Source organism: Tenrec ecaudatus, chromosome 15 (assembly GCF_050624435.1).
Source record: "Tenrec ecaudatus isolate mTenEca1 chromosome 15, mTenEca1.hap1, whole genome shotgun sequence".
Classification (NCBI taxonomy): domain Eukaryota; kingdom Metazoa; phylum Chordata; class Mammalia; order Afrosoricida; family Tenrecidae; genus Tenrec; species Tenrec ecaudatus.
The window spans coordinates 72,824,314-72,839,069 of NC_134544.1; the positions used below are offsets into that span (position 1 = coordinate 72,824,314).

At 41.2% G+C, this 14,756-nt stretch overlaps 1 pseudogene; it reads left to right on the top strand.

Annotated features, from left to right (window-relative positions):
- Nucleotides 1-692: 692 nt before the first annotated feature.
- LOC142427511 (nicotinamide phosphoribosyltransferase pseudogene) lies at nt 693-10,446 on the top strand (annotated as a pseudogene).
- The last annotated feature ends 4,310 nt before the right edge of the window (nt 10,447-14,756 follow it).

Consider the following 14,756-nt stretch of genomic DNA (forward strand, 5'->3'; position numbering starts at 1 on the left):
ATCAGCTCCTCATTTTTCCCCTCCCTACCCACCACCTTCCCTCATGAACCCTTGATAATTTATAAATTATTATTTTGTCATATCTTTCCCTGTCTGACTTCTCCCTTCACCCACTTTTCTGTCGTCCATCCCCCAGGGAGGATGTCACATGTAGATCCTTGTACTCAGCTCCCCCTTTCCTGCATGCTTTTCACACATTTCTTTTTCCTGAGTGCTTTTCAACATAAAATTATAATTTATCTTCTAGAGTCGCTATGAGTCAGAATCAGCTGTATGGCAGTGAACTTCACGTTGGTTTTATCCCAAAGAAGATGATGGGGTCATCCTTTCGCTTTTCAGTGTCTGAGAAGGCTAGGAACATCTGTACTTTATTCCATGGGCTTCTAATATGCAAAGTACCTCATCCATTTCCAGGTGAAATTTCAAGCATAGTGAAAAATGTTACATCACGAGCAGAGTTCTGTAGGATCCACTGACCTTGTCCATGAGTCATGAATTTCCTGTGGAAAGTCTTCTGCCTAGTGGTCACTTCTCACTAGTCGTGTCAAGATTCCAAAAATAGGTTGCCATAGGATTCCATTACTTGTCATCAGTGATTATTTTCCCTTTTCCCGGTTGTCCAAGATTTGGACCCAGGAGTGATGAATCCCTCACAGATCCTCTCCCTAAGCTTCACGGTGCCTGATGACTCCATGTTGCCAGAGCTGGAACTCCCAAAACCTGCAGAAGAGGTTTTAGTAGTTTGTGAGCGATATATTCTAGTAGAAGAAACCCCACCCATCCATAAGGAAGTGATGCTCAAGCTCCAGAATGCCCACCAAGCAGTTCTCGCTGCAGCTGAGCACAATGACCCCGAGGCCACAGCGGTCCATTGCTGTGTGAGAGCAACAGTGAGAGGACTCAGTGCCGTCACAAACACAATGTCCCTGACATAATGACAGTGATCTATAGGGATCACATGGTTTTAGAAAACACAGGGATAAGACTTCTGGAGCCAGAGCAATGGGGAGGCACAGGACCATCTTGCCAACCTCTAAGGTTTCCGTTCCCTCCAAAATATTTGCTCCAATAATGACCTCTTCCTTAATATTTATAAAAAACCCCAAAAATATTGTAATTTTCATTAATTTGTAGATTTTATTCATACACTAAATCGCATGTGTGCAAGTATACCTTTTTTATGTATAAATGCTGTTTGCCTCATTGGTAGCTATGGCATGTATTTAAGGATTTTATATCCTGGATTGGTGTATGGGACTGAATGAACATGAAAGCACCCAATTCATAGAAACCCTATAAGACCCTGTGGATTGCCAAGATTGTAATAGTTTAAGCTGCAAAGAACTATGCCTGATTTCTCTACAACAGTAGAAAACTGGATAATTTTAATTGCCCTTTCATGGGCCCATATTTTTCTATAATTTCCAAGTTCCACAAATTTGAAAGTTCTGTGGGTACATTGATTAAATTACTGACCAAATATCACTTCATGATTTGGAGCAGTGGGACAAAAAGAAAAACAACATATCGTGGATTATAGAGCCCAAGCCAAGTTTTTTTTTCAATGTGGAAGGAAACCGCCAACTTATATGGATAATTTGCAGCACGTGATTAAAAACGTCGTCTACAAAGGGATACTCCAGGAGTTATATAATCATTTATCAATTTGAGGATTAAGAATGTAGGAGTGGAATCTAGCCTGTCAATCAGATCATAGCCAATGAGGCTTCTGTGTGGGCATGGCCTTCTCATGGGAATTCTGGGAAATCCAGTATTTCCTCCTTTGAGGCAGGAAAGACTCTCTCTCACTACTTCACACTTTGGGAGACATAGCAGCTGAGAGGACACATGAACCCATCCTGTGCAGCCCTGGGCACTGGGGAAGTCATTGGGAGACCCCTGCCAGAGCTGAGATGTTTCCAATGACACTGGATGCAAAGACTTGCTACCCACTGGCCTGTGATCTTCTACGTTCGGCATCATTGCATGTGTTTCGTGAGTCTGAAGAGACTTTATAGATTGCTGTTGGACATATAGGCTAATATCAGACTTATGGACTTGATCTGGACTGGGCTGGGCCATTTTCTCAATGTTCAATTGTTCTTGTATATAAATCTACTTCTTATACACACAGAGATGAAAGTGACCTGGACTGAAAAAAAGAAAAGAAAGAAAGTGACCTGGACTAATGTGCAGAGATACACGCAGTCGGAATCTTATGTTGTTCAGACACCCACCAACCCCAGATGCCATGAGATGACAGGCAGTCTGCTGCAGTGACCAGGATCAAATGATTACATTCCAGCCTACATGGGAGAAAATACTCAATTCAGTGATCTCCAACTGGCAACTGGGAGACTGTCCTGTGCTTGAATCTCTGGATATTGACTAAACCTCTGGGTTGTTTTTGTAACCTTGCCATTACTTATCCCTTCAGCAGAATCTTCTCAAAAGAAGCCATTTGAGTACCACTCTTTAATTGTATTTCAACCTTAAAAAATTAGAATATATTAGAGATTATACTGTGGTTACAAGTAAGAAGGAAAATACATGAGGTCAACTCTTAGTCTGGAACTTTTTGCAAACACTGATATGAGGGATAGACATGAAGGAGAAATCTAAATGGGAAATAAGCTTTAAAATGGCACTTTCAGAGATAGTGTCACTGCTTGCATTGTCAAAACTATGAATAATTTTCCAAACTGGATCAATCTGTGAGCTTGGTTAATTAATTCAAGGTGAGTTCTCTGAGCAGTTATTCAGTGGCCATGCACAGACCACAACTCGAGAGACTGAGCAGGAATATTCAGACTTAACAAGCACCCATTTCACCTGGGGTAAGGCCACTTCAGTGGCCATGACAAGCCCTAAATGTGGAGGTAACATTCCACCCTTGGTCTGTGAAAGCCAGCACATCTTCAGGCAGTGCTGTAACTCCTCTGAAAAAGCAGAGTTGTGGTCAAAGACGCTATTGCTCTGTGTTCTCCTGTGCCTGGTGACAGTTCCCCAAGGTGAGGGTCTCAGATAGCAAAGCTGGTTTATGGGGCCTGTGGTGAGTGCATGTGACTGACAGGAACTTATTCTCTTTATTTCTAGGTGTACTGTCCCAGGTGCTGCTTCAGGAGTCTTTTCTAGGTCTGGTCAAGCACAGCCTATTGTTCTCCCTCACCTGTATGGTCTCTGGTTACTCCATCACCAGTAGCTACTGCTGGAGCTGGCCCTTGGGGAAGAGTCTGCAGTGGTAGGGCCCCATATGCTATGGTGGTGATACATAGTATCACTCATCTTTCTGAAGTCCACTCTCTAATCACCAAAGACAATTACAAGAACCAGTTCTCCCTTTTGCTGAGTTCCCTGACTGTACATAACACAGCCCTGTGTTATTGTGCAAGGTACACATCCATTGTGGGGACTCAATGTGAGCCCAGACACAAACTTCCCCTGAAAGGGAGGCAAAGAGCAGCAGGAGGCACTAAAGACCCAAAACATCACAGGTCCCCACCCTAGACAGGCACTGAAGAGCGGGTCAGGAGGATTTCCTGTTGGAGTCTGCATGTTCTCTAACTGGCTCTCAGCATCTCCAGGGACAGTTTTCACTATTCATTTCTTCCCTACATTTTCTAATCATCACGGCTAACTTGAAAGGAGGAACTAGTAAACTCTGTTTGCAGTAGAAATATTAACATGACTCTGACCCTTAATTATCTTTCTATATGACCCATTTTATTTTTATTTTTGACAAGCAGATTATCTTTCTCATTCTCATCCTACGTGTCACGTAAAAACGTCTAACAATGAATGGAAACACAGGCAGGTAAACACTCATGAGTGCAATGCATTGTTTAAAATTACTTGAGCTTAAAGGGTGACATTGATCTAAAGTGTTTATATTCCAGACCTGTTGTGAAGGCATTGTTTATTTGTTTTTGCCATTATTTTTGGACTTGTATGTAAGAATAGATGTTTTTCTTTTCTTAAAAATCATTTTGTTGGGGGCTTGTACAACCCTTATCACAATCTGAACATCCATCTATTGTGTCAAGCACATTTTTATATTTGTTGCCATCATCATTTTCAAAATCTTTTCTTTCTACTTGAGGCCGTGGTATCAGCTTCTCATTTCCCCCTCTCACTCCGCCAACCCCCTCCCTCATGAACCCTTAATAATTTATAAATTATTATTACTTTGACATGTCTTACACTGACTGATGTTTCCCTTTACTCACTTTTCTCTTGTTAGTCCCCTGGGAGGGGGTTATAGGTAGATCATTGTGATTGGTTCCCCGTCTCTTCCTACCTTCACCTTCCCCTCTTAGTATGGCTACTCTCAATATTGATCTGTGGGGTTTATCTGCCCTGGATTATCTGTGTTTCCAGCTCTTACCTGTACCCATGTACTTGCTCTGGTCAAGCCAGATTTGTAAGGTAGAATTGGGGTCATCATATGGCGGAGGGGGGAAGAGAGAAAAATTTTTATGTTTCATTGGTGCTATACTGCACCCTGACTGGCTTGTCTGCTCCCAGCGACCCTTCTGTAAGGGGTTGTCCAGTTGGCTAGAGATGGGCTTTGGGTTTCTACTTTGCAGTCCCCCGCAGTCACAATGATATGATTTTTGTTCTTTGATGCCTGATACCTGATCCCTTTGACACCTTGTGATCACACAGGCTGGTGTGCTTCTTCCATGTGGACTTTGTTGCTTCTCATCTAGATGGTCACTTGCTTATCTTCAGGCCTTCAAGATCTCAGATGCTATATCTTTTGATAGCCAGGCAACAACTGCTCTCTTCACCACCTTTGCTTATGCACCTGATTTGTCTTCAGCAATCATGTTGGGAAGGTGAGCATCATGGAATGCCAATTTAATAGAACAAAGTGTTCTTACATTGAGGGAGTACTTGAGTAGAGCTCCAATGTCCATCTGCTACCTTAATACTAAACCTATAAATATACGTACATAGATCTATTTCCCTATCATCATAAATATATTTACATATGTACATGCCTGTATTTAGACATTTATAAATGACCTTTGCCTCCTAGCCCTTTCTTCTATTTCCTTTTACTTTCCTCTTGTCCCACTATCATGCTCAGCCTTCATTTGGGTTTCAGTAATTCTTCTCGGTTACATTGCTTGATCAAGCCCTACACCCTCAATGCCATCGATTTTAGATAACTTCTTGTTCCTTTGTCCCTGGCATTGATAACACCCATTTTCACTCCCTATGTCCCTCCTTATGTCCCTCCCTATGTCCCTCCCCTGGAATCATCGTTCCTGTTGTTTTCTCCTCCAGATTAGATGGTTTTCCTTAAAAAGTATAATTCAGTGCCACTTCACTTATGGGTAATGTTTCTTTAATAAACACTACATACACAAAATTTTGTATCTTATTTCTTCTTACGTGAACTTCTGGTAGTTTTTTTATCTTGCGGCATTGCATTTAATTTGAACTATAAATTTACTAGTAAACATTTGTTATACTCTTTTTAAAATTAAATGTATTAGGACAAATTAACATAAGTACGTTCTTTTTATCTGTTTTTCCCACCCATCAGTCAGTTCTAGTATTGTTATGAAAACAATCCTTAGTTTTTTCTGGTGACTTGAATACTGCTTTGATTCTGGAAGTTATAATATTGTTGAATATTGGAGAATTTTAATGGCTTTCCTTTAGTAAGACAGTCTAGGAAGAACTCATGATGATTTCTCTTCAAAAATTAGCTAATGGAAACTTTATGGGTAGCAATAGAACATTATCCAGTATGCTGCTGGAAGTTGAGCCACAAGTTCAGAATATTTTCAAAATATAACCTGGAAAGTGCTGATTCCTCAAGGTAAAGACATCCTTGGTGACATGGATGGAGAAACGGTTTCAGGACTTTCATTGCTGATGTGATAGGACTAAAGCGAGAAGCTGTAGTATGCATGACAAAATTATGGGCATTCCGTAGGCTTAGAGAAATACCAGAAAGAATGACCCACTCAGGGATCAGTCTCTGGGACATCAAGGTTAGTTGGCACAAAGAAGTCCACAGAGACAATGAGGTAAATTCTACATTATTGAACAGTGATAGAAGTCTTCAGAACTTGTGAGGATTCTTTTAAGGTGCAGCCATTCACCTGTCTCTTCCCCCGAACAAATAAGAGTCGAGGTGACCACAGACTAAATCCAATGGAATAGCGTGGAAACACTAAATCCAATGAAATAATGCGCCATACAGAAATCAGCCTACAAAATCCTGAGGCCAGAAGAAGATGCCATCTGCCTACCATTATCGACCAATCTAAGAGGGGTCATGAGAAATAAATAAATAAGCAAAGGGGTATAGGTTCTACCATCACATTAGTGATGGGTTAAGTAAATGTTTGGTCAATTATAGCAGGCTAATTTTTAAGTTAATCATATTTTATGGCCCACAAATAATGTCATAAATATAAAAATGGCCCTTGGAAGGATAAAACAAAATCAACATTTCCCTACCTTACCTTAGGAGGCCTGGATAAAGTGGTGAAATATGTAGAACACCATTTTAAAAAGACAGGGCTTACTGGTTGGATAGAGACTAGTGGAATCCGTGAGCGATTAGACCTCAGTAACCCTTCAGGCTTGGGACAATACTTATTCCAGTTGTTCAATGTTTCACTGAACTGTAGATAGCATGGTGAGAAAAAAAAACACAAGGGAGCACACACTCAGGATGATTGACCATTTGAAAAAAAATGGCAGCATTTATCCAAGTACAAAATACTCTGCCAGAAGAAGTAGTAAAAACAAAGTAATACAAATTGGAAACCAGGGGGTAAGTGGGAGAAGTGCTATTGTATTATGGGGATTGCAATCCATGACATATAAGAAAATGGGTATGGATTGTTGAGAGGAAAGCAGATTTGCTCTGTTAACATTCATCCAAGTCAAGGTAAAAACTAAATAACATAAGATGCTAAAGAAATTAATGTCTATAAAATAAGACTATGGAATTATGAAGTATGCTTCCAATACACTTGGAATTTTCATAAATCACTAGAATGCTGAATATTGATATCTTGAGTATGCAAAACTTTAAATGGATTGATGTTTTGGGAATCCATAAATCTATGGTTTACTGTTTCTGGAATGAAAAATTGAAGAAAAAATGATCTTGTAGTCATTGTCCAAATCATTTCATCCTGAAATACAACGTTCAAAGTCAGTGAAAGGTTAATATCCATAGACTGCCAAAGAAGACTAATTTAAAGTTTACTGAAGTTTAAGATGAAAAAATGAAAATTTTTAATGAACTGCTGCATTCTAATATTTAATCACATGAAAAATCAGGAGGCACTATAATTTCCATGAGTGATTGAAATACAAAGTTTTTAGAAAGTTGTCACAAAGATTCAAAAGTTTCAAAATGCAACTTTGTTGATTGAATTTTAGGGATTGCATGATAGATAGAATTCTTCATGACAAGTAATTTATTAATCACAAGCCTTACTTTTAAATACTCCACCACATGAATATGCAAATAATCAGAGATCTACTAGATCAAATATGAGTATGTTGTGTTTCCCGAAGGATCATTTAACTAGCATACCCTCCCCGACAGAAACTCTGAGGAGACAGCTCTCACACCATGGACTGGATCTTGAGAATCCTCTTCTTGGTGGTGGCAGCTACCGGGCAAGAAGTCACCGGTCTCAGGGAGGAGGAAGTGGTTGTAGCTACTCTAGATTGATTTTGTCCACCTGTCTTCACTCAACAGGCAGTGACTTTGAGGTCCAGCTGGTCCAATCTGGTGCTGGATTGAAGAAGCGGGGTGCTTCAGTGAAGATCTCCTGCAAAAATTCTGGACACTCACTCACCAGTTACCTTATTGGCTGCGTGAGGCAGTCCCCTGGACACAGGTTTGAGTGGATGGGAGAGATCTTCACTAGTAATGATGGAACAAGATACCCACCAAAGTTCCAGGGCAGAGTCACCATGACCAGTGAAACCGTCATAAGCACAGCCTGCATGGAGCTGAATGGTCTGAGTTCTGAGTTCTGAGTATTGTATGAAGGCACTCAGTGAGATAACCCAGTGAGACAGCTGTGCTGGGCTCACAGAAGATAGTCCACCAAGGTACAGGCTGCCAAATTTTTCAGTTGGGTAATCAAGAGGACAAAAAGAAAAAACAAACATGTATTTACTTAAGTTGTTTGAGACAGTTCCCAATGCATGTTACCCAAAATAAAAATTTAGGGAGGCGGGAGGGGGACAAAGGTCCCTTACAGATTTATTTATTTTCCCATTGGGAAGAAGAGCCTAGGATCCAGTTGGAGCCAGTGAGCTTGGTAGCAAAGCAGATTCTGTATGCAAGGGTTTATTCCAAATAAAATGTATACGCATATGACTGGTTAATCAGTGGATTGCTGCAAACAAGTTCTCTAAGCAATACAGTTGTCTTAGTTTCCTTAGAGAGTCTTTAAAAAGAAAGAAAGAATGAAAAGCACGGTCTGTGTTTTGTACTGTGTGGAAGAAAAGTATTTTGAACCGAAGGCTATTATCGCGTATTTAAGAAACTCAAGGGGACATGAAACTTTGGCTGCTCGATATAAAATGGTGGTTTTTAGATGAATTGAGCATTTTAAGGAAGGTCTTGAAGATCTCAAAGATAGATTCCAAGTAGAGGTCAGATCAGAAGTTTATGGAGAATGGTGGGACTGCTTTTTTATTTTTGTTTGTTTACTTATTGTTGTACAGGTTTTATATTGTGTCATTTCTGGGTGGGCATATGGTTGTCATGGGGCTAAGGATTAATCCTGCCAAGAAAACTGAAAATTGCATTGGTAAGAAAAATGTCAATGATGATTGACTTTACATAACAACACAAAACATGTCAATGCTTTGAGAGTAGTAAAGGTTATCCTAGGAAATTTTATTGTAAAAGACTCTGCCATGTTGGGTGAGTTGAAAACTGTCCAAATACCTATTATTAGGAGACTGGATAAATAAACTCTGATACATACACATAGTGGAATATCATGCATTTCTGAAAAACAGGGATGGATGACATTATGAAACACCACATGATGTGAAGGGACTTGGAAACCATTATGCTGAATGCAATTAGTTGATCACAAAAGGACAAATATAGTATGTGTCCACTAATGTTTGATGGACACCAAGATGAAGGAAGGCTTTTACCCTCAGGCTGTGCAATATTCTGAGCTGGTCTCCCAAGCAACAAGGTAGAGAGCCTGCCAAGTGCTCATGGAACATAAATCACCTGCTTTATATGTACGTGTTAAAAATCTCTCTGACAGAGGATATTTCATCTAAACTGGGGTCAGATTTTCAAGCAGGGGCTAGAAGAACATTCAGTTGCTGCCATACAACATTGTACTAAGGTCACTCAGAATCAGTAGACACATCTACAATACTGGATTGAGACTATACTTGTGTAGTCTTGGGATCCAATCCCAGTAGCCACAAAGTCAAGGGAACAGAAAACAATATTGGCTAAATGTGTGTTAGAAACATCTGCAACTTAAATGGTCTTGAATAGAAATTATATGACTTTGACTACAAAGGATTATCTTCTGAAGTGACTGCTGGCATTGGAGCCTCTGCTCATTTGGTTAACTTTGCAGTGGTTCTCAACCTGTGGATCATGACCTCTTTGGCGGATCGAACGACCCTTTCACAGGGGTCACTTAAGACCATCGGAAAACACGTTATGATTTACATTATGATTCATAACAGTAGCAAAATTACAGTGATGATGTAGCAACAAAATAATTTTATGGTTGGGGTCAGCAACATCATGAGGAACTGTATTAAAGGTCGTGGCATTAGGAAGGTTGTGAACGACTGCTTTACAGGAGCACATCAAGTAGTGGGAATTTCTTTAAATAAAAAATACTATGGAACAAAAGGTCCTGTTCCAGGCTATTCTGTTCCAGCAGTAGTACATAGCTTTATAACAGCGTGGGGGAAAGACCATGAAAAAGATGCATTAAAAATCAGAGTAACGCAGTTTTCATCAGTGCCTGTATTTGCGGTCGGCGATAGCTATGACATTTTTAATGCATGTCAGAAAATATGGGGTGACGATTTCAGACATGTAATAATTTCAAGAAGTACAGATGTGCCACTAAAAATCAGACCTGACTCTGGAAATCCTTTGACATTGTATTGAAGGTTTGGGATATTTAATTTCGTTCCATGTTATAGAGAATTCAAAGTGTTACAAGTTACTGCCACCTTACCTAAGAGTTATTTAAGAGAATGGAATAGATATTAATACCTTATAAGCAAATTGTATAAGGGGTGAAAGGAAAAAAGGGGAGTATTGAAAATATTTCCTTTGTTTCTGGTGGAACTTTGCTACAGAAGTTAACAAGAAATCTCTTAAAATATTCCTTCAAGTGTAGTTATGTGGCAGCTTATGTATTTAAATCTATAGTTCTATTGGATCAAACATAATTGTACAATTACTGCTATTATCAACTTCGATACCTTCATATCAGCTCCTCCTATCCACTCCCGCCCCAACCCTGGAACCACCCCCCCTGCAGAACCCTCAATATCTATCTATCTATCTATCTATCTATCTATCTATCTATCTATCTATCTATCTATTTTTTGCTGTAACTTCCACCACCCCTTGCATCCTATCACCTGAAATTCTGATGTTTGTTCCCTTTGAGTGGTCTCATACAGTCACCATTGCTGTTAGTTTCTCCCTCCCCCAACTCCACACTTCCCCAGAAAAGACCTGCATGGGACTTCAATGAACCAGAAGGTAGGGAGAGGCTCCGAATTTATCGCCAGGTTCTCAAGGCTGGTTTCTGAGTGGCAGCAAAAAAGCCGCCTAATTTGGCCAAGGTAGGTAATGTAAGGCAAGGGCCCCAGGAAAGTCCAGCTGCATTCTTAGAACGCATCATGGAAGCTTTTAGGCTGTATACCCCCATAAATCTGACATCAGAGGAAAGTAGGGCTGTAGTAATAATGGCTTTTATTAATCAAGGTGCATCAGATGTCAAAAGAAAGTATAAAGGCTGGGAGAAAAACTTTGAAGGATTTGTTGGAAAGAAAGACAGCGGATGGAAGATCGATGGATCCAGGCAGGAGAAACTAGGAAGATGACTAGGGAAATTGCCCAAGTATTAGTGGCAGCTACTGCAAGTGAAGAGGGAGAACAAGGGAAGGCATTAATAGAAATGGGAGGCTAGACTAGGAAAAGATCAGTGCAGTTACTGCGAGGAAAGAGAGTACTGGGCCAGAGATTGACTCAAAAAAGAGCTTTTGAAAGGAATGATATGGTGCTGGCATTGCCAGGAGGATGGACACCAGTTTGACAGGTGCCGCAATCTTCATAAGACAGCATGTCCCCTATTTTTATGCGGGGGAAAAAAAGGCAGAACCTAGAATGAGGAACTCGGGGTTCAGAATCCCTCCCTGAGCCTAGGGTACCATGATTGGTGGAGGGGAAAATGGTTGATTTCTTGGTTGACACAGAGGCAAAACACTCGGTCCTCACCCACGACAATGAAAAACTGTCGTCTCGTACCACCTGGGTGCAAGGTGTCACGGAGACCACCTGTTACCGATGGACTTCTACGCACAAAATGGACCTCAGAGTGGGTCAAGTAAGTCACTCGTTCATGCTCATCCCAAAGTGCCCAACGCCCCTGCTAGGAAGAGACATTTTAACCTAGTTAAATGCCCAAATATACTTTAAAACGAACAAGTCTGCTTGACGGATTCAAAAAGACACCTTTTAACTACTCCACACCACCAACCAGGATGAATATCAGTACTCACAGTAAAAAGAAAGATTCATAACTGCTAAAAGAAAAGAAATAAAGAATAAGACTGAGGTGATGCAGCCACTGGAAGCTGTAACACTGCCAAAAGCGGTGGCAGCTGTGCACACACCCGGCCATCAACAAGGAGACTCCATGGAAGCTAAGGGCAATCGTGCTGCAGACAAGGAGGTGCAAAAGGCTGCGGTCCAAGAAAAGGAAGGAGATGGACCTGGAGAACCAGGTGGGCAGGTATGCCTTGTTCCATTTTCTCTTCCAGGAAAGGGGTCCATTCCAATGTGCCTGGCTACACAGCTGAAGAACTGTGGGTCAAACAAGAGCTGTAAGCCCTAATAGAAGAGGGCTTGCCATGGCTAAAGGCCCAGGACAATCTTATCTTCCCCGCTGAGGTGGGACGCGAGATGCTGTACAATTTACATTGTACTACTCATTTAGGGGAAAAAAAGATGCTACAATTGTTGCAAGCTGCCAAACTACAGTTCAAAGGCCAAGGACTGACTGCAGAACAGCTGGTGATCCCATGCCTTGTCTGCCAAGAATTGAAACCAGGTAAAATTATAAATATGCATCAAGGGGCTAGAGAAAGAAGTAAGCAACCTGGGCTACATTGGGGGGTGGATCTCACTGAGATCAAGCCAGGCAAATATGGTTACAAGTACTTGTTAGTCCTAGTTGAGACTTTTTCAGGTTGGGTAGAAGCTTTCCCAACTAAAAGAGAGACAGCCCTGATAATAGCAAAAAAGGTGTTAAAAGAAATAGCTCCAAGATATGGAATGCCTCAAACAATTGAATCTGATAATGGGCCTGCTTTTGTAACTGAGGTCGTTCAAAATTTAGCTCAGGCTCTGGGGACAAATTGAAAACTGCATTGTGCATACAACCCAAAAAGCTCTGGGCAAGTAGAGAGAATGAACAGAACTTTAAAGTAGACTTTGACCAAATCAGCCTACGAGACTGGCGAAAACTAGGTGACTCTCCTGCCGTTTGCTATATTCCGTGTGCGGAATTCCCCCATGCTTGAATTAACACCTTTTAAAATTGTGTATGGTAAACCACCTCCCATTATCCCTAGAGCGTTCAATCCACCCTATGCAGGCCTCCTGAGATATTAGGGGCTATACAAGCCTTGCAGGCGATACAGGCCAATGTTTGACCCACCATTCAGGCTGTTTACCAAAATGCATTGAGCAGGCAAATGCAGCTGCAAGTCAACATCACCATTTGCCTGGAGATTGGGTCTGGGTTCGAAGGTTCCGTAGCAAAAATCTAGAAATCAAATGGAAGGGGCCTTATCAGGTTGTTTTAACCTCTCCTACAGCCTTAAAGGTGGAGGACAGGATAGCTGCCTGGTTTCACAAAAGCCATACCCGCCTAGTGGAGCCTCCGGAAAAGGTGTGGACGGTAACTCAGCATCCCACCAACCCCCTTTGGGTGTGCCTCAGTAGACCATCATGATCCTGTGGCTGGCAGCCCTCTGGGTGTTCCTCTCTGCGATTATCAAGGTAAACTGCGATTATAACCAACATGAACCTTGGATTCACACCTGGACTCTAAAAAATTTAGTCACCGGAGACATTCTGGCAACAGTAAGTAAGACACATCCAATATTTGCAATGCAGTATCCTGAAATATTTTTCAGCCTTGAACAGCTCTGGCAAGAAAGAAGGATTGGTCCCAGCCCCCAAGTGGCATGGCATGTCGGGTATAGCACACCTTTAAATAATAAACTGGTCATGAGGAAACAGGGGTTTCATGTGTGCCCTACGACCTGGCCTGAGGGCACTGACAGAGGAAAGTTGTGGGGACGTAGCCTGCAGCAGTTGTGGGGACGTAGCCAGGAAAGCATGATGGCCCTATTGTTCTGAATGGGCTTGTGTAACCACCAATGATGGTGACTGGAAATGGAGTTCTAAAGAAGACTCTGTGTCAATGAAATTTGTGTCAAGTAATAGTGCTGATGCCAATAATACCATAAAAATCACCATCCAGAGCCGGCATCATCACTGGGAGACCTTGATCCGAGGAATAACGTGGGCCTTCTGAAATAATAGCCACCCCAGTCCTAAAAGTCCTACATACTGTAACATCAACGGCTGGTCCAGAACACACGCAGAACAGGGTTCATCTCAGTTCTCCTTTGTTTGATTTAATAGTATCAACGTATAATGCTTTAAACAGTACTAACCCAAATGCTACCAAAAGTTGTTGGCTTTGTTATAGTATAGAACCCCCATATTATGATGCCTTAGCTATAAACAGAACTTTGGTTCAGGAGGCCGATGCAAGGTGCGACTGGAATAGCCGTAAGAAAAAAAGTTTCACAATAGAAAATGTTCAAGGAATTGGAGCGTGTGTGGGAAAAACTCCAAAAAAAATATGAGGCCTCATGTATACATATAAATTCTCAGGTCAGCCAAAGCAATAAGTGGATAATTCCTACTAAAGGTAGTTTGTGGATATGTTCAAATTCCTACCCTTCCCCTTGCCTGTATACCAAGTTGTTACACTCCACCAATGCTACAGAATTCTGTGTAAATATAATTCTTTTCCCGTGGGTTATTTACCATTCGTGGGAAGATGGATGCTTACAATGGTCAAACCAGCACTACCAGAAGGTTAAAAGAGAACCTGTCACTGATTTTTTTTAAACATTTTATTAGGGACTCATACAACTCTTATCACAATCCATACATATACATACATCAATTGTATAAAGCACATCCGCACATTCCCTGCCCCAATCATTCTCAAAGTATTTGCTCTCCACTTAAGCCCTTTGCATCAGGTCCTCTTTTCCTGTCACTGTTTTAACTGTCGCTCTGTTACTTGGAGTTAGCGCTGCTGGAACGGGCACAGAAATAGCTGCTCTAAGCAACCAAAATAATGGACTGACCCATCTCTAGAGTTTAACCAATGAGGATTTAGCCAGACTAGAAGATGCAATAACGCATCTAGAAAAATCTGTAA